The sequence below is a fragment of the Echinops telfairi genome, unplaced genomic scaffold, assembly GCF_000313985.2.
Source record: "Echinops telfairi isolate 266 unplaced genomic scaffold, ASM31398v2 ScPeMD7_44;HRSCAF=162, whole genome shotgun sequence".
In the NCBI taxonomy this organism is placed as follows: domain Eukaryota; kingdom Metazoa; phylum Chordata; class Mammalia; order Afrosoricida; family Tenrecidae; genus Echinops; species Echinops telfairi.
Window position 1 is genome coordinate 4,691,330 of NW_022103942.1, and position 21,616 is coordinate 4,712,945.

Consider the following 21,616-nt stretch of genomic DNA (forward strand, 5'->3'; position numbering starts at 1 on the left):
TATTTCCCTTGATTCTCCTCCTGTCCCACTATCATGCTCAGTCCCCACCAGGATTTCAGCACTTCCTCTTTGTTACGTTCCCCTTGATCATGCCCTACCAGGTCTCCCACACCCACCTCCTCACCAATTTGGATCCTTTCTTGCTTTTTTTGGCGAGGGAATAGGGGTAGGGTCTTAACTTCAACTTTGATATCTGAGTCTGGCTTTAGAGGTTGGCTTTAATAACCTTTATTTTTTCTAGGTTATTATTTTTAATAACCTTTCTTTTTCTGACCAAGCCTGATTCCTGGGCATGGTATTCATTCCTCTCTGTCTAATGCCACGGTTCTGCTCCTTCTCCCTATGTATTGTTTGGGGACGTATTGGTATTAGCTAACAGTTCATGCTATACTCATTTACATATTATAAATGTGCTTCAGGGTAATTGAAAATGTATATGAAACTTTATCAACCTTTGAGATAAACTTCCTTATCATAATCTTATTTTTGATTTTTACTTTTCATTCTTACTTTCATACATAATTTAATCTGAGATGATTATTTTTAAAAAATGTCCAGTTATCTTTTCTGCAAGCATATGTAGAATTTCCTTCATCTGATCAAATACCAGTAGTAGCCATTAAAAAAATTGTTTTAGGTGGGTGCTATATATATGATCATCATTTTTGCATTCAACAATATAAATAATTGATTAAACCTCCCCATGATTTGCTCTATTCTCCCTTTTCTCCAAACTCCTTCTTTGAGGATATTGTCTTCATTTTCACACGAATTAACTCCTATATAACCTGTATTACATCATTCTCCTTGCCTTCCTTCCTCTCCCAACCCTGGTACCCCTCAAAGTCTGTTTCTTTTGCCTTGGTAAATATTTTCTTGATTCTTTTTCACAACAGTGATCTCATGGAATATTTGTCCTTTTGTGATTAACTACTTCATTCAGTATAATGACCTCCAAATCCATCCAAGTCATGTTCAGTGTTTCATCGTTGTTAATAATTGATAGTATTCTATGGTGCATATATTCCAACAGTTATTTATCAATTTTCACATTGATGGACATTTATGCTCTTTCCATCTCCTTACTATTGTGACTATTGCTGCAATGAACATGGGTGTGGATATGTCTGTTTGTGCTTTGTTCCTTATTTTTGTCAGATATATACCAAGTACACAATTATTGGGTCATACATTACTTCTATTCCCAATTGTTAGGGGAATTGCTATAACTGTTTCTGTAGTTGTTGTACTGTTTTACAGCCCTAACAGCAGTGTAAAAGAGTTACAATATCTTCACCCTCCCTCCACCATTTGTTGATTTTTTACATGAACTTGCTATCAATTCTAGAGTGAAGTGGTATTTAATTTTTTTAATTTTAATCTCTTGGATATATAGTGTTCTCGAGTAGTTTTTTCTTATATTTGTTGGCAGCCTGAATGTCTTTGGTAAACTGTTCATTACTTCTGCTCATTTATTTTTTAATTCAGCTATGTATCTTTGTCTTGTTTAAGTGTTGAAGTTTTCTATAAAATTTCCCTTGTCTGATACATCATTGCGAAAAAATTTTCCCCATATGTGGATTTTCTCTTTACTCTTTGGTTAAATCTTTTGATGCACAGATGTGTCTTATTTTTATGAGGTCTCAGTCATCTAGTTTGTTTTTTGCTGTGCATATGCTTTTCACTATGTTTGATAATGTGTTTATGACATGCATTAGGGCCCATAAGTTTGTCTGTATTTTGTTTCATTGATGACCTTTAGAGTCTTCAAGTTTATTTTCAGGTCTTTAATCCACCTTGAGTTCTTTTTTATATATGGAGTGAGCTATTTCATTTTGTGTCACTCTTCTGCAATTGAAAATCCAATTTTGCCAGCAGCATCTACTGAAGACAATGTCCCCTATAGCAGTTTTCTGTCCTATGTTAAAAAATAGTTATTTATAGATGAATGGTGATTGGATTTATTTCTGAGTTCTCTATTCTATTCTATTGTTCTTGGTTTTTCTGGTTGTATCAGTACCAGAATATTTTTACTATATAGCAGGTTTTGAGGTCAGGAAGTAATAGACTTCCTACTCTGTTCTTAAGTAGCTTTTTGCTTACCCTTGGTCGCTTTCATTTCCATATTGTTGACGATTAGTTTTCTAATCTCTTTAAAGAATGACGCGAGGATCTGGGTCAAATTTGCATCATATTTAGAGATTGCTTTGGATAATACCAGGGGTTCCTGTGGCATAGTGATTATTTATTGGGATGCAATCTGAAAAGTCATCAGTTTGAAACCACCAACTTCTCCATGGGAGAAAAAAGGGCTTTCTACTTCCATCAAAAGTTAAAGTGTCAGAAACTCACATAGGTAGTTCTACTCACATAGGTAGGTCTACCCCATACTATTGGGTTGTTGTGAGTTGGCATTGACTTCATGGCTGTGAGTTTTAATATTACTGACATTTTCATAAATTTAATTTTTCCAATCCAGGAACATGGTATCTTCTTCCTCTTAAACAGGACTCTTGATTTCTTTTTTTATTAAACATTTTATTAGGGCCTCATACAACTCTTATCACAATCCATTCACACATCAATTGTGTAAAGCGCATTTGTACTTCATTCTCAAAACATTTTCTCTCCATTTAAACCCCAGACATTAGGTCCTCATTTCCCCCCTCCCTCCCCACACCTCCCTCCCTCATGAGCCATTGATAGTTTATAAATTGTTATTTTGTCGTATCTTGCCCTGTCCAACGTCTCCCCTCACGCACTTTTCTGCTGTCAGTCCCCCAGGGAGGAGGTCACATACAGTCCCTTGTAATCGGTTCCCTCCTTCCTACCTACTCTCCCTCCACCCTCCCTGTTTCGCCACTCACACCACTGGTCCTATAGAGCTCATCCGCCCTGGATTCCCTGTATTTTCAGTTCCTATCTGTACCAGTGTACAGCCTTTGGTCTAGCCAGACTTTCAAGGTCGAATTCTAGTCGTGGTAGTGGGAGCGGGGAGGAAATATTTAGGAACTACAGGAAATTTGTATTTCTCATCGTTGTTACATCACACCCTGACTGGCTCATCTCCTCCCCGAGACCCCTCTGCAAGGGCATCTCCAGTGGTCTACTAATGGACTTTGGGTCCCCACTCTGCACTCCCCCCATCATTCACTATGGTAAGATTTTTTTGTTCTGATGATGCCTTATACCTGATTCCTTCGACACCTCATGGTTGCATAGACTGGTGTGCTTCTTCCATGTGGGCTTTGTTGCTTCTGAGCTTGATGGCCGCTTGATTACCTTCAAGCCTTTAAGACCCCAGACGGTATACTTTTTGATAGCTGGGCACCATCAGCTTTCTTCGCCACATTTGCTTATGCACCCATTTGTCTTCAGTGATCCGTTCGACACCTCGTGATCACACAGGCTGATATGTTGTTCCATGTGGGCTTTGTTGCTTCTGAGCTACATGGCTGCTTGTTTACCTTCAAGCTTTTAAGACCCCAGACGCTATATCTTTTGATAGCCGGGCACCATCAGCTTTCTTCACCACATTTGCTTATTCACCCGCTTTGTCTTCAGCGGTTATGTCGGGAAGGTGAGCATCATAGAATGCCAATTTAATACAAGAAAGTATTTTGCGTTGAGGGAGTACTTGAGTGGAGGCCCAATGTCCTTCTGCTACCTTAATACTAACCCTTTAAATATAGGCTCATAGATCTATGTCCCCATCCTCATATAAATATATTTGCATATGTACATGTCTTTATCTAGACCTCTATAAATGCCCCTTTCTTTCCAGCTCTTTCCTCTATTTCCCTTGATTGTCCTCCTGTCCCACTATCATGCTCAGTTCCCACCAGGATTTCAGCACTTCCTGTTTGTTGCATTCCCCTTGATCATGCTTACAGGGACAAGTGGCGTTCAGCCACCCGAGATTGAGCAATAACAGGACTCTTGATTTCTAATATTAATCTTTTGTAGTTTTCTTCATGCTGTCTTTTGCTTCTCTTGTTAGGTTTATTTCTAAGTATTGCATCTTTTGAGTGACTGTTATAAATGGTATTGTTTACATGATTCCCTTTTCAGAGCTTTCTGCATTAATATAAAGAATTTTGGTAGAGTTTATGTGTTCATTGTGTATCCAGCCATATAGCCAAATCTTTCGGTTATTTCCAACATTTTGCCTAATTTTCTTTGTTTGTTTCTATGTACAGAAGTGTTAGCAGGAAGAGGCTCAAAGATTTAAACCTCTCTACTGCTTGGTTACTATCAGACCCAAACTTAAGAGTCTATTCAGTCCTTATGGAGGTATTATGAACATCCTATATTTCTCCACCCAGCCTTTTCAATAGCTCTGATCTTTTACATTGATTAGGAAATGTTTCTTATTTGCCCTTCACCTTCCTTTGTGTTAGAGAGAAACTTGTCCTACCTCTCCATTTTATTATAATTTGTGCCCAATTCTTGCCATCACAACTTCTTTTCCCTTTGCCAGCCTCTGTCTAACTAACAGACTTGATTCATCTGTGAATAAAAATGTTATTTCTTCTATGCCAATTTGTATGCATTTGATTCATTTTTGTCATCTAATAACTCTTGCTAAGATTTCCAGTACACTATTGAATAAGAGTCATGATAAAAGGTATCCTTGTCTGGTTCTTGGGCAAAAAGATAATGCTTTTGACAGGCAAGAAGCTTAGGGCAAAGAGTATTGTCTCCACTGGATGCCTGTTAAATAAAAATTAGCTAGCCATGTCACAAATCAAGAGCTTCATTTCAAAGGAAATCAGGCACACATTAGAAGGCTATGGGAAGAGACATATGCAGTGAAGGACTCAAAGTTTGGACATGTTCAGTGAAAGGACCCAAAGCTGAGGCATGCACGTACTTGGGCATGCACTTGGACATGTGCAGATTAAAGACCCCTGGACATGTAAACTAGAAACCAGCAACACTATGTCACACACACTTGAGTGCATCCATAAAAATCTGACGATACACACAACTATGCCCTCCAAGTGAGTGTGGGAAGGGATAAATGTAAAAGGGAGGCCTCAGCACGCTCTCTGTTTGTTCTGCCACTCCTTCTTTCCGGTTATCTCCATGTGACCCTCAATGCTTTCCAGATATAAGCCCCCATTTTTCTTTCTATCTTAAAATTTGTTTTTAATAAATCATTTAATTGGAGAGCTCTTACAAATCTTACAACAGTCCATCATTCAATTGTATAAAGCACACTTGTACATATGTTGCCACCAATATTTCCAAAATATTTTCTTTCTACTTGAGCCCTGGGTTTCAGCTCCTCTTTTGTTCCCTCCCTCCCCACCCTCATTAATCCTTGATCAAATATATATTGTTGTTGTTATTTCATGTCTTACTCTGTACACTGTCTCCCTTTACCCACATTTCTGTTATGTATCCCCTTGTGGGATGGGCTATATATCCACCCATCTTATGATGGGTTTCCCCTTTTTACATCTACCCACCTTACCACCACCCCCTACCCTCATGATATCATTACTCCTACTACTGTTCGGGAGGGTTTTGAGATAGTCCAATTTTTGGTGAGCATGTACTATCAAAAGCTCTAGTTTCACTCAGTTGTGCTTCTGTCATGTCAATTCTTTCTGTGTAGAGAAGCAAAAATAGAGGTAAACCATGCCTAAAACTACCACTTTCAATGTCTTCTCATACTGGTCATTGGTTTTGTTATATGCTCTTTATTATGTTAAGAGATTTTTCTCATATTTATATTTTGTTGTGTGTTTTATCAGGAATGAGTATTATATTTTGTCAAATGCCTTTATGCATCTCAATTGATCTGATTATGTTTTTCTTTCCTATGTTTTATTTGTATGATAGATTGCACTGATTGTTTTGCTAATTTTTAAGCATTCTTGCATATTTTGAATGAATCCTGCTTGATCATGTGTGTAGTAGTAGGAATTTTTCATTAATAATATTTATTATTTGTTTATCTTCAAATGAGGAGAGTTAATCTATTTAATTTTTAAATGGAATTATATCCATTGTTTATTTTTCTATAGTAATAATTATTTACATGGAACAAATCAGTAATAATCTGGAAATGAATTGTTACAGTTTCCCACACATTATCTTATTGCCTCTTAAAACCAGATACTTCCAGGGAGCTCTTACACGCTCCCTTCCTGTCATAACTCTCTTGTGAAAGCAATTGCTTTCTGATTTCTATCACCATGGTTTTGCCTGTTCTTAAACTTCATAAAAATACAATCATACAATATATTATCCCATTGTGTCTGACTTATTTTGCTCAATATAATATGTTTAAAATTCGTAGCGAAGTGGTTACACATTGGACTGCTAACTACAAGATTCATTCATGTTATTGTATTTTGCAACACATTTTTAAAATGCTGAGTAGTGTTCCATGATTTGTTTGTACCAGGATGTGTTTTTCTATTTCATTTTAATTTAACATACATTTTATATACGATTTGATGCCTTAATGCAAAACATTAAGAATTAGTGCCTCTGTACAAGAATAACACTGTATTGAAATTCTCTGTACAGTTCAAGATACAGGCTTACATTTTGATTTTGGGTTTGGAGTTATAACATCTATTTAACTTCATACTCTATTATTCCATAGTAAATATTTTGGGGTCTCAAGATAGTTCATTAAAATAGTGTGAGTTACAGTAACTTCCTTTTGTTCTCTGAATAAAAATAGAAATCACAATAATTCATCTACTCCTTTATAAGTAACCAAGAAAATAGCCCCTCGTTGGTTGATTTTGTTAAAATAAAAAAATAGCATTTAGTTCATTAAAATAAATAAATAAATAGATAGATAAAATATCCTTTAGAGTGTTTTTCTAGTTTTAAGATATAAGTCTGAAATGTTCCAAATGAGCCCAAAGTGTTGAAGGATAGAAGTAAAAAAAAAATCATTCAATGCACATAAACACAATGTAAAATGAATAATGAACTAAAACATCTTCCTTCTTGGTAAATGTTTTAAAAACTGAAATACACTGTCAGAGGCAAACACGTAGGATAATTTTTTGCTGAAGGGCAAAGTGAATTAAGATGGTTATAAATATGTGTGACACCATAAACTCAACTAACTGAACTCCAAAACAAACTCAATGCGATTGAGTCAGTGTCAACACATAGTGACCTTACATAGGATTTCAGAGGCTGCAAGTCTTTAAAGTAACATATAGCTTCGTCTTTGTCTCTGTAAGTGGCTGGTGGTCTTGAGTCTCTGGTCTTGGGTTTAGTCCTCCAAAACTTAGCAGACAGCACCAACACTTCTATAAAAAACAATATAATGGTCCAATTTAAAATGCCCAATAACAATCTGTTTCAGCTCATTAATTCCAGGATAGGAGTCCTTCCTGGTAGTGCTGTCAGGTAAGCCTCAGAATGCTAACCATAAGGTTGGTCACTGCTGGGAGAAAGATGACGCTAACTTCTCCCATAAAAACTTACAGCCTATTGACTATGGCAGTGAACTTAGATTGGTTTTTGGTTAATGCCTTGGCTATTGGTCTTTATGTGGTCCATTTTGCTTTAAATTTTTCTATTGCACAGATAATAAAATAATAACAGACTTGATTATACAGAGAAGAATGTGACATCAAGGTTAGAGGAAGGCTTATTAACAACCTGCAATATGCGAGTGACACAACCTTTCTTGCTGAAAATCAGGAGGACTTGAAGCACTTGTTGATTAAGATCAAGGATTACAACCTTCAGTATAGGATACAACTGAATGTAAAGAAAACTCATATCCCCACAACTGAATCAATAAGTAATATCATAAGAGTGGAAAAGATTAAAGCTGTCAAGGTTTTCATCTTGCTTAGAACCACAATAAATGCACATGGAAGCAACAACCAGGAGATCAAGTGACACATTAAATTAGGTAAATCTGCAACACAAGACCCCTTTAAAGTATTGAAAAGCAAGGATTTTACTTTGAGGACTAAGGTACCCCTGAAGTACCATGGTATTTTCAATCTCTTCATATGCATGTAAAGGTTGGATATTAAATAAAGAAGATTGAAGGAAAAATCAATGCATTTGGACTATGATCTTGGTGAAGAATATTGATAGCACCATGGACTGCCCGAAGAACTAACAGATCTGTATTGGAAGAAATAGATCTCATATAGCAAGAATGCTCCTTTGAGGCAAGAACAACTCCGTAGAGGCATAGTACACCTCATATATTATCAGGAGAGACTAGTCACTGGAGAAGGACATCATGCTTGTAAATAAGCAGTCCAAAGAAAAGAGGAAGGCACTAGACAAGGTGGACTGACATAGTGGCTGCAAAAATGGCCTCAAAAAAATTACAAGGATGGCACAGAACTGGGGGGTATTTTATTCTGTTGTACATAGAATTGCTGAGCCAGAAATGATTCAATGGCACCTAACATGACAATTCTCCTAAATTCATACTTCACACATTCCATGTTCTGCTTATTAATGGACTCTTATAGTTCCTTCTCATTTTGATCCATGTCCATTAGAAAATGAAGGTCCAAAAAGCCTTGTTCAATCAACGTCATTAAGGTTGATCTACTTTGTGGAGGCAGCTCTTTCCCCGTAACATTTTGGGTGATTTCCAACTTGAGGAGCTAATCTTCTGGCATTCTATCAAGCAACGGTATTCACAAATTTTGCAGTGGTTAAACCCTCAGAAGTGGACCATCTATTCCTTATTCCTAGTCTGTTCTTGTTCTGGAAGTTCCACTGAAACCTGTTCACCATAAGTGACGCTGCTGGTATTTGAAATACGGCTAGCATAGCTTCTAGCATCACTGTCAAAATGCAAGCTACCACAGTATAATAAACTCACAGATGAGTGGGAATTGCATGCGGTAGAATATATATTATGGATATTAATAATATCAAATAAGATTCTGCCATTAACATTCTAGTCAAGGAAGTAATCTTTGTTTTGTGGTTCTCGGGGGTATAAAGTGGAGCAGGTCAACTAAGTTTAAGAGGTTTTATAACTGCACCCTACGAGATAAAAATTTACTTTTAAATGCTTTAGTTGAAAGGCCAATGCACCACTGGAAATCTCAAGGTACCATAGCAGCTTGCATGTTATATGTTCATATGCTAAATACACTCTTAGAAAAAATATGACCTGAAAACTCCAAGGACAGCTGCTCAACCCAATGTAAGTTGATGTACAATAGTTCTGATCTGAGGTAGAGAAAAGGGGAAAGATAAGTAAATATTAAATCAAATTCCACAGCAACTAGTGTGATGTTAAGAACTGAATGTTTGCATTCTGAAGAACTTCCAAAAAGACAGAATAATTTGCAGATTATTGCCAGGCTGTGAGTTTGAGCTATTAACTGTTTAGTTAGCAGACAATGGCAACATGTTTGTACCATCTTGACTCCATCTATCTATCTATCTATCTATCTATCTATCTATCTATCTATCTATCATCTATCTATCTATCATCTGTCTATCTATCTATCTATCTATCATCTATGTATCTATCTAAAGAGTCATGATGACACTGTGGCTTAGGTCTTAGGCTGCTAACTTCAAGGTCAGTATGTCTAACCCACTAGCCATTTATAATGAAAAAGATAAGACTGCTCCTGTAAAGTTTAAAGGTCAAACAATTCTTCTATGGGGTGGAGGGAGATAAATAATTTATAGATATTGTGAATGGATTTGACTTAGGTATTTATTTATATACTGTAATGTATAGGTTTACATTGAACGCTAAAGAATGAAGATCAAATGGGTTGTGGGATGACATCAAAGGCATCATATCTGAACAAAGCAAAAAGTCATTAAAACACAAGAAAACAAGAAAATACCAAGGTGAATGTCAAAAGAGACTCAGAAACTTGTTCTTGAAAGTTGATTAGCTAAAACAAAAGGAATTGAATAAAAATATCCAAAGGCATCTTAAGAAGATAAAATAAAGTATTGTAAGTACATTTTCTTTTTTTATAAATCATTTTATTGGAGGCTCGTACAATTCTTATCACAATCCATACATACATTGTCTCAAGCACATTTGTTGCCATCATCATTCTCAAAAGATTTGCTTTCTACTTGAGCCCTTAATATCAGCTCCCCATTTCCCCCCTTCCTCCCCACTTCCTCCTCCCTCATGAACCCCTGATAATTTATAAATTATTATTAGAAGCACAACAGCCTGTGTGACCACGAGGTGTAGAAGGGACCAGGTATCAGACATCAAAGAATTAAAATTTATATCAGTGGGTGCCCCCCTTCTCGATATGATCACTAAAGACAAATGTATGCATAAGCAAATGTGAAGAAAGCTGATGGTGCCCAGCTATCAAAATATATAGTGTCTGAGGTCTTAAAGGATTAAAGAAAAACAAGCAGCCATCTAGCTCAGAAGCAACAAAGCCCACATGGAAGAAGCACACCAGCCTGTGTGACCACAAGGTGTTGAACGGATCAGGTATCAGGCATCAAAGAAAAGAAAATCATATCATTGTAAATGAGGGTGAGTGCAGAGTAGAGACCCAAAGCCCATCTGTAGGCAACTGGACACCCCCTTACTGAATGGTCATGGGGAGGAGATGAGCCAGTCACAGTACAGTGCAGCAATGATGAAACATACAACACTCCTCTAGTTCTTAAATGCTTCCTCTGCCCACTATCATGATGCCAATTCTACCTTACAAACCTGACTAGACCAGAGGATGTACACTGGTACAGATAGGAACCGGAAACACAGGGAATCCAGGACGGATGATCCCTTCAGGACCAGTGATGAGAGTGGCGATACCTGGAGGGTAGAGGGAAGGTCGGGTAGAAAGAGAGAACTGATTGCAAGGATCTACATATAACCTCCTCCCTGGGGGATGGACAACAGAAAAGTGGGTGAAGGGAGACATCGGACAGTGTAATTACATTTTCAAAGGCATGGAATCAGAACACGCAAAGGAAGAGCACGCTTGGCATAGCTCAAGCTGAAACTAAAAACTGAAGACAATCAAATATAAAGTTACAACACTGAAAGTTTCTGAGGGCAAATAGAAGAAAGAAATCCAGGAAACTTCAAAAGGAAATGGAAGAAAGACATGGAAGCATTGTAAGAAAAGGAATTGATTAATAAGCAACCATTTCAAAATATTGTCTAAAAGGTGTTGAAGGAAGAAGTCAAGGTTTCAATTGAGATATTGGTAAATAAACAAAACAAAAAAGTGTCCTGGAATTGACAGAATACCAACTGAAATGTTTAAACAAGCACATGCAACACTGAAGATAATCTCTTATCAATGCTGAGAAATTTGGAAGATAGTTTCCTGAACAATCAGCTAGGAAGAGATCAATATTTATACTCATTTCAAAGAAAAATGATCCAAAAAATGTGTTAATCATCATCATTAATATCACACACAAGTAAAATTTTGCTGAAGATAATTAAAACACAGTCACAATATTACTCTAGCAAAACATTGACAGACTTCCAGAAAGTAACGCCAGATTCAGAAGAGGATGTGAAATGAGTAATATCACTGCTGCTGTCAGATGGATCTTAGCTAAATGTGGAGTATGACAAAAAGATATTTTCCAGTGACTTATTGACTATACTTAGGCTTTGATTGTATAGATCAGAACAAATTTTAAGTGGCATTGAAAAGAATGAGAATGCCAGAGCACATGATTGTCATTATGTAGAACTTGTTCATAGACAAAGACACATTTCTTCAAAAAGAAAAAGGGCATACTACCCGGTTTATGATCAGGAAAGATATGCGTTAGGGTTGACTCTTTTCACCATACTTATTCAATTGGTATACTAAACAGATAATCTAAGAAGGAGGTCTAAATGAAAAAATCGAGGCATTAGGATATAAGGAAGGCTCATTAATAACCGCTGTATGCAGGTGACACAGCATTGCTTGTTGAAAATGAAGATTTGAAGTATTTACTGATAAAGAAACAGAAATCCTCATAATTTGACCAATAAACATCATGAGAAGAGGCAAAGAAAGACATTGTCATGGTTTTCATTTTTTTTTGGAACCACAATCAACACCCATGGAAGCAGCAGGCAAGAATGCAAATGATGTGTTACATTGCACAAATGCACTGCGGATGATTTCTTTAAAGTGTTACAAAGTAAATACGTCACCGTGAAGACTAACATGCTTTTGACCCAAGCCATGGATTTTTCAATCATCTTCTATATAGGATTTTGAGACTACATCTTTATGGGAACACACAGGCTCCTCTTTCTCCCTTGGAGAGGCTGGTGGATTTTAATCGTGGACCTTTATGTTAGCAGCATTATTTCTAAACTCACAGTGTAATCAGGGCTCATTGGAGAAGGATATCATGCTTGGTAAAGTAGAGAGTCAGAGAAGAGGAAGACTCTCAACAAGAGTCAATATCATGTCTTCAATAATCATATAAGCATACCAACAGTACAACAGTTATGCTAATGCCACAGTACTGGGAAATATTTCCCATTTTTCTGTATTTAGGGTGAGTTTATGTCGGACCTACTTCACAGTACTTAAGAGTAATAACAACATAGGTTTACTCTTGGTTTTGAGGAATTATTGTAACCATAAAATAATTTTAATTAATAGTATATCCACTTCTCCAAACAGCTAATTTCTAATATCAATAATACAGTAAATTATCTTAAAAGACTTGTTTTGCAAAATGGGGCTGAAACTGGAATGAAGTCAAAAGAGTAATAGTGAATTTCCATTCTAGGAGTAGTAAATAATTACTCACAAAGATCAAGAATATCTTTTAAATATTGTGTGCTTTCTCTTCCACATTGAAACCATATTCATGTATATTTTTGCTACTTTTATGGAAATAAAAAACTGCTAGAACATTTTCTTCAAAATAGAGGGAAATAAACATTTTCATTAATTAGTATCTTATACAAGAGTCTATTAGGTGTCCTCTGCATCTCTAGTGCTGTAAAAAAATTCAGTTAATAGTTATAACATTTATAATAGAATGACAAAATGCACTGTTAATTTTACGGTAAAAACTTAAGAAAGAATCACAGGGTTTATTTTCATACTAATAAGGAACGAATAAGGGGAAAGACAAGCCATTCACAAAATGTAAAAGGCCCACTCAAAATGAAATAAACTGCACTGGGAACATATTCTTGTTTAATTATAATAAAACTTGGCTAACTCTCACATATCAATATAAATAAAACTTTTTTTAAAACTCTCAAGAAGCTAGGAAGGACACTGCGGTATCTAAATTCCATAGATCATGTTGCTGTTGTTAGGTAGCTTCAAGTCAGTTTCAACTCATAGCAACTCTATGTACAACAGAATGGAATACTGCTTGCTTCTCTGCCATTCTCAATTATTTTACATTTTAGGCCATATTTGAAGTCACCATGTCAATCTTTCTCATTGAGAGCTGTCCCTGTATTTCATTTTGTACTGCCCCTGTACTTTACTAATCACAATGTCCTTCTCCATGGTCTGGTCCCGCCTGATAACATGGCCAAGTATGTGACACAGTCTCATCATCATGGCTTTCTTTTTTCTTTAAATCATTTTATTGGGGGCTCTTACACCTCTTATCACAATGCATACATACATTCATTGTGTCAAGCACATTTGTACATACGTTGCCATCATCCTTTTCAAAACATTTTCTTTCTACTTGAGCACTTTGCATCAGCTCCTCCTTTTACCCTCCTTCGCCCACACTCCCACCCTTATGAAACCTTGATAAATTATAAATTATTATTATTTTCATATCTTAAAACATCCTCTGTCACCCTTCACCCATGTTTCTGTTGTTCGTCACCCTGGGTGTGTGTGGGGGGGTTATACATCAATCATTGCAATCCGTTCCCCTTTTCTCCCTTGCACCCCAACTTCCCGCTACCACAACGGCAACACTACTCCCATTATTGTTCCTGAGGGGTTTATCTGTTCAGGGTTCTGTGTGTTGTGATCTCTTATCTGTACTAGTGTACATGCTCTGAGCTAGCCGGATTTGTAAGGTAGAACTAGAGTCATGATAGTGGGAGGAGTAAGCATTAAAGAACTAGAGGAATGTATGTTTCATCGGTGGTGTTCTGCACCCTGGCTGGCTCATGCCTTCATTGTAGCCCATTGCTTTTAATGAGCATTCATGGCTATACTTCTTCCAAGAAAGATTTGTTTGTTCGTTTGGAAATTCATGTTTCTTTCCATATTCTTTGCCAGCACCATAATTCAAATTCATGAATCCTTCTTCAGTCTTCCTTATCCAATGTCCAACTTTCATATGCATATGAGGCAATAGAAAACACCACAGCTTAGGTCAGGTGTACCATAATCCTCACAGTAACATCCCTGTTTCTAATCACTCTAAAGAAGTCTTGTGGAGTAGATGTACTTAATGCATTGTGTCTTTTCACCTCTTGACTGATATTTCCATAAGCCTTGATTAGGGTTGGAAGCAAGACAAAATCCTTGACAACTTCAATCTTTCCTTCATTAATTCTGTTACCTATTGGTCCAGTTGTGAGGATTTTGGTTTTATTTACATGCAGTTGCAATCCATACTGAAGGCTGCAATCCTTGGTCTTCATCAGCAAGTGCTTCAAGTCCTCCTGATTTCCAGCAAGCAAGGTTGTGTCATCTGTATATCTTAAGTTGCTAATATGCCTTTCTCCACTAATGCGGCATTCTTTTTCATATAATCCAGCTTCTCTGATTTTTGCACAAGCTGATTGAATAAATATGGCGAAAGGAAACGACCCTGAAACATACTTTTCTTGATTTTAAACCATGCCCCTTTTGTTGGCTTTCGCTATAAGAATCTACCATTCAACAGAGAGGTCAGGATTTGAACTAAGACGTGGACTGGGAACCTGCAAGCTGGTTCTCAATGATCTTTGCATCCTGCTTAGCTTCCTTTGTGTTATTTCAAACTATGCAATATAATCAGGCTTTGGTGTATTTTATTATAGAAAAATGTTGTAATTAGGTGTTGTAAGTCAGACCCTATGTAGAACACAAGGAAACACCACCCAGCACTCTTCCTCCTCACAGTTGTTCTTATGTTTAAGCCCATTGTTGCAGCCACTGTACCAATGATCTTGTCAAGGCCCTTCCTCTTGTTCGCTGCCCCTCTCCTTTACCAGCCATGTTGTCCTTCTTCATTGACTGATCACTCTTGATAACATGTCCAAAGTACATGAGATGAAGTCTGGCTATCCTTGTTTCTAAAGGAGCGTTCTGGTTGTACTTTTTCCAAGAGAGATTTGTTTGTTCTTTGGCAGTCAAGTGTCTTTTCCATATGCTTCACCAGCTCTTTTAGTCAAATGCATCATTTCTCCACCTGTCTTCCTTATTCAGTGCCTAACTTTCACATGCAAATAAGACGATTGAAAATATAATGGCTTGGGTCAGATGCATCTCAGTCCTTAAAGTAACTTGTTTTTCAACATTTTAAAGAGGTCTTGTTCAGCAGATTTACCTGATGCAATGTGCCATTTGAGCTCTTGACTGTTGCTTCCATGAGTAGTGATTGTAGATCCATGCAAGAAAAAATCCTTGACAAGCTATTGGTCCAGTTGTGAGGATTTTGGTCTTTTTCACATTGAGTTGTAATCCATATTGAAAGCTGTAATCTATGCTCTTCATTACCAAGTGCTCTTCACTTTCATCAGCAAGGTATGTGTATCTGCATAGGGTAGGTTGTTAATAAGTCTTCCTCTGATCCTTATGCCATATTCTTCTGCATATAATAATTACTCGGGTGATTCGCTCAATATACAGAGTGAATAATTATGGTGAAAAGATGCAACCCTAACTCACAACTTTTCTAATTTTAAGCTATGCAGTTTTCCCTTGTTTTGTTCACACAACTGCCTCTTGATCCATAAACAAGTTCCACATCAACATAAAAATGTGTTCTGGAGTACTCTTTCTTCTCAAAACTATCCATAGTTTGTTATGATCCACAGAGCCATTGCTTAGTCAATAAAACACAAGTCAATAGGTTTTTGGTATTCTCTGCTTTCACTCAAAATCTATCTGATGTCAGCAATGATATCCCCTGTCCCATGTCCTATTCTGAATCCAGCCTAAACCTCCAATCAATTGGCTCAGTGACTGTCTTCCAAATTTCTTTACTAGATGAGTGATAAATGCTTGATAAACGTGTTGAAACAGATCCATTGGTATTCCATGTATTCCTGGAGCCTTGTTTTTGGCTAATGTTTTCAGTGAAGCTTAGACTTCTTCCTTAAGTACCATTGGTTCTTGCTCACAAGCTGCCTCTTGAAAGGGTTGAATGTTGACTAGTTCTTTTTAATACAGTGATTTTGTGAAATTTCTCTATTTTTTTAATGTTTCCTTCATCTGTCAATATTTGCCCATAAAATCTTCCAATATTTCAACTAAAAGACTGAGTATCTCACTTAACTTTTTCATTTTATGATATTTTTTTAATGTATTCTCCTTTCCTTTTTTCTTTTCTAACTTTAGGTCTTTGCATATTTCATTATGTATTTTCCTTTGTCTCCACAATGTGTCCTGTGAAATTTTCGGTACAATTCTTTGACTCTATAATTTTTCCATTTGCCTTAGTTATATTGAGATTAAAAGCAAGTTACTTCTTATATCCACTTTAATCTTTCCTTTATTTCCTGTATTTTTAATGACCTTTTGCTCTCTTCATCCAGGAGCCCTGGTGGTGTAGTATTTACGCATTGGGCTGAGATCCACATGGTTGGCAGTTCAAAACCACCAGCAGCAACAAGGGAGAAAGACTTGGTTGGCAGTTCAAAACCACCAGCAGCAACAAGGGGCTTTCTCCTCCCATAAACAGTTACAGTCGCAGAAAACTTCAGGCGGACTCTATTGGTCACCATTGACTAGATGGCAGTTCAAGCTCTCTTCATGTATGATGTTCTCAATCATGTGTGATGTTCTTGATCCATCACCTTGATTATCATGTCTTCTGTCATTAGAATTCACTGTGTCAAATCTGCTTGTAAAATGTTCTTGAAAAGGCTTCGCCAAGAAAGTAATAAGAGAGTACACATTCTGGGAAAACATCTTTAGCAATGATACAACAGACAAAGGCCTTATTACTAAAATCTACAATATTCTGCTAGCTTATAATAAGAAAAAATCCCAAATAACCCATTGAGGAGATGGGCAAAAGATCTGAACAGAAGTTTCACAAGGGTGGAAATCCAAATGGCCAACAAACATATGAGAAAATATTCCTGATCATTAGCCATAAGGGAAATGCAAATTAAAACAAATACGAGATACCATCTAACACCCTCAGAGATAGCCGAATTCAAAAAATTCAGAAAGCAACAAGTGTTGGCGGGGATGTGATGAAATAGGAACTCTCATCCACTGCTGGTGGTCCTGTAGATATGTTCAGCCATTATGGAACTCGATATAGCGATACCTAAAACTAATGGAAATTGAGTTACCATGTGTGTTAGTCCAGGTAGGCGAGAGAAACAAATCCATAGAAACTCATATAAGCGAGAGTTTTATATAAAGGGTAATTGTACACTAAGAAAGCATACCAACCCAGTCCAGTCCAAGCCCAAAAGTCCGATATTAGACTGTATGTACGATACGACTCTATAAAGTCCTCTTCAGACTCATGAAACACATACAATGATGCCGGATGCAGGATGATCACAGGTCAGTGGGTAGAAAGTCCTTGGATCCTGTGGCATTGTAAGCATCTCAGTGCTGGCAGAAGTCTCCACGTAAATTCTCCAGTTTCCAGGGCACAGTGTCTATCAGCAAAGTGCCAAGTATCTTGTCAGTAGAGAGTCTCCAAGGGAATGAGCTGAGAGAGATAGCGTCTCCCACATCCATGGAGTAAAATACAGGAGTTCCCAGAATTTTCAGAAGACGGCCATGCCCCAACAGAGACCTCATTAGTTATATCTTGATTGACAGACCAGACTCCAACCCTTGTTGTCCTCTCAAATTGATACCAGATTATATAACTACCACACCATGTGGCCGAACAATTCCCCTACTGGGCATATAACCAGAAGTAAGATACAGTCCATGATCACACATCTGTGCCCCAATGTTCATCGCAACACAATTCACAATTGCAAAGAATTGAAAACAGCCGAAATTTCCATCAGCTGATGAATGGATTTAAAAAATCTGGTATATACATACAATGGAGTACTGTGCATCACAAAAAAGCAGCAAAGAATGCATTAAGCACATCAACACTTGGGAAGAGTTGGAGGAAATTATGCTGAATGAACTAAGTAAAGCACAAAAGGACAAGTATAACCCGAGTTCACTGAGGTAAGCTTTAAAAGCACAAGGGTCAGAGGGGACCAGCCAGCAGGCGCATATGTTCCCAGGGCAAGGTTCAGGCACTCTAGTAGGCATCAGACCCAACCCAGGGACGCATATGGCAGCCAACTAAAAAGCAAGGGAAACAAGGCGGGGGAGGGGGGGCAGGGAGGTAGATAGTGGGGGAACAGGAGGGAACTAAACCCACACAGGGAGATGGTTTTTTCATGTTTCCAGAGGAAAGCAAGAAAAGGACCAGATGTCAACCTGGGTGCCAAGCCTCAAGGGCAACATATCAGCCTCAAGGTCAACATACAGGAGAAACTGGTAATCGACCGCATAAGTATTTGGATTTCAACATGAAATATCAAGAAAAATTTGCATCGGAGCTCAAACAAAACATCGGAATATGACCCGATGCATGTGATTTTTGTAAACAAAAGCAGTTTGTAATTCGGTCACTCAGCATTAGTTGGCATTGTTAATACATGTTGATTAAACCATATGCAGCTCTGTTCCAAGGGTTTTGCTATAATTTTCTTAGTTTTTATGGCTTTTGTACTGTTTTATATAAAAAAATATGGGTCCTAAGAAAGAGTTTTTTTAAAAGAATCATGATGATTAGGACCTGGTTAACCGTGTTATCAATACTGTTGATTATAATTTAGTAAATCCTTTTAGAAAACAGTTAAGGATTTTTTGTTCTGATGATGCCTGATACCTGATCCCTTTGACACCTCTGATCGCACAGGCTGGTGTGCTTCTTCCATCTGGGCTTTGTTGCTTTTGACCTAGATGGCCGCTTGTTTACATTCAAGCCTTTAAGACCCCAGATGCTATATCTTTTGATAGCCAGGCACCATCTGCTTTCTTCACCACATTTGCTTATTCACCCACTTTGTCTTTGGCAGTTGTGTTGGGAAGGTGAGCATCATAGAATGCCAATTTAATAGAAGAAAGTATTCTTGCCTTGAGGGAGTACTTGAGTAGAAGCCCAATGTCCTTCTGCTAACTTAATACTAAACCTATAAAATATGCACATAAATCTATTTCCCCATCCTCATATATAAACATATTTGCATATGTACATACCTTTATTTAGACCTCTATAAATATCCTTTGCCTTCTAGCTCTTTCCTCTATTTCTTTTGGCTTTCCTCTTGTACCACTAGCATGCTCAGTGTTCCTTTGGGTTTCAGTAATTCCTCTTGGTTACATTACCCTTGATCACGCCCTACCAGGCCTCCTACAACCTTCTCGCCACTGATTTGAATCACTTGTTGTTCCCTTGTCTCTGCATTTGTTAATACCACTACCTTTCCCCCCACCTCCCACTCTCCCATGTGCCCATGGAACTGACATTCCCGCTGTTCTCTCCTCCAGATTGTTCATCCAGCCTATCTTATTTAGACAGACCTGCGGCAATAATAACATGCACAAAAACAAGACAGAGGAAAACCAAGCTACAATATACAACAAAACAACAAGAAAAACAAACCAATGACCAAAAAAAACAACAAGAAAGAAAAGCTTGTAGTTAGTTCAAGGACTGTTTGTTGGCCTTTAGGAGCGTTTTCCAGTCCAGTTTGTTGGGACACCATGCTTTGGCGCCAAAGTCCACCTTCAGCATTCCCTGGGGACCTCACCACTGTTTTCCCTTGCTGTTCTGTTACACCCCCTTAGTGTTTTGCCTCGGTGTGGCAGGATCAGATGGGGTGCAATTCCACACTGTCTCCGGTGTTGTCCCCTGTAGGGATATGGGTCAGTGAGGGATGTCATGTCTCATAGTGGGGCTGGCAATGTGGTCCTCTCTGTGGACTGGCTGCTTTATTCGGGAACATCTTCCTCAAGGCCTGGTGGGCCAGGATGTGCTCACTCTCTCCTACTCCCCCTTCATCTGCTCCAGTGTGCTCTGATCAGATATGTCTCACTCCTTTAGGTGCAGTTTTAATCATCAAAACAAAATATCATATCATAGTGAATGTGGATTTGGGGTGCGGAGTGGAGACCCAAAGTCCATTTGTAGGCCACTGGACATCCTCTTACAGAAGGGTCACGGGGAGGAGACGAGCCAGTCAGGATGTGATGTAGCAACAATGAAACCTACAACTTTCCTCTAATTCCTAAATGCTTCCTCCCCGCCACCCCACTATCATGATCCCAATTCTACCTTACAAATCTGGCTAGACCAGAGGATCTACACTGGTACAGATAGGAACTGGAAACGCAGGGAATCCAGGGTGGATGATCCCTTCAGGACAAGTGGTGTGATTGGCGATACTGGGAGGGTAGAGGGAAGTAGGTTTGGAAAGGGGTACCGATTACAAAGATCTACATGTAATCTCTTCCCTGGGGGACGGACAACAGGAAGTGGGCGAAGGGAGACGTCGGACAGGGCAAGATATGATAAAATAATAATTTATAAAATATCAAGGGTTCATGAGCGCAGATGTAGCGGGGAAGGAGGGGGAAAAATGAAGACCCGATGCCAGGGGCTTAGGTGGAGAGCAAATGTTTTCAGAATGATGAGGGTAATGAATGTACAAATTTGCTTTAGGCAATTGATGTATGAATGGACTGTGATAAGAGTTGTATGAACCCCTAATAAAATTATTAAAAAGAAAAGAAAACATTTAAGGAAACGCCAGTAGCAGACCACATTAGACAGTATTTTTTCTAGAGGAAGCCAGCCAGGTCCTAGTGAGAAAAAGGCAAAGAAAGGGGAAATACTCCTGAAAAGCAGCTACCTGTTGATTTTAAGGAAGGGGATTTCCATTCCAAACAATAACTCTCTCTCTAGACCTCCTCTCCATATCCGTGTTCTCAGATCCAGATCCTTATCCATCTCAAGATGTGGGCCATACTGTAGTTGTTAAAAAAATTAAATTCTGTATTTCTTATTTAAATTATATGATTTAGCTCTGAACTTATTTACATTGATACTTCTGTGTAATGTTTTGTATAAAAAGGCAAGGTTATGGTAAAAACTTGGTGTTGAGAATGGATTAATCTGTTTTCAATTATTTCTCATGGGAAAAAATTGATTCAGAACTTGGCTGTATCACATTTCGACTCTGCTTCTAGAACAGATTAGCATCAAGGTTGGGGGTTCTACTGTAATAGAAAGGTATGCAGGGCTGCTCCAGCCCCAGCTATTTCAACTCCCTTCCCCAGGAGAATGCACTATAGAGGACAGCATGGAAGATAAAGCCCAGGGAGACTGGTGGGTCTGCCCAGACCACACAGGGGTAAATTAAGAGGGAGAGAGGGATGGATGAAGAAGGAGGGAGGGAGGGAGGGAGAGAGAGAGAGAGAGAGAGAGAGAGAGAGAG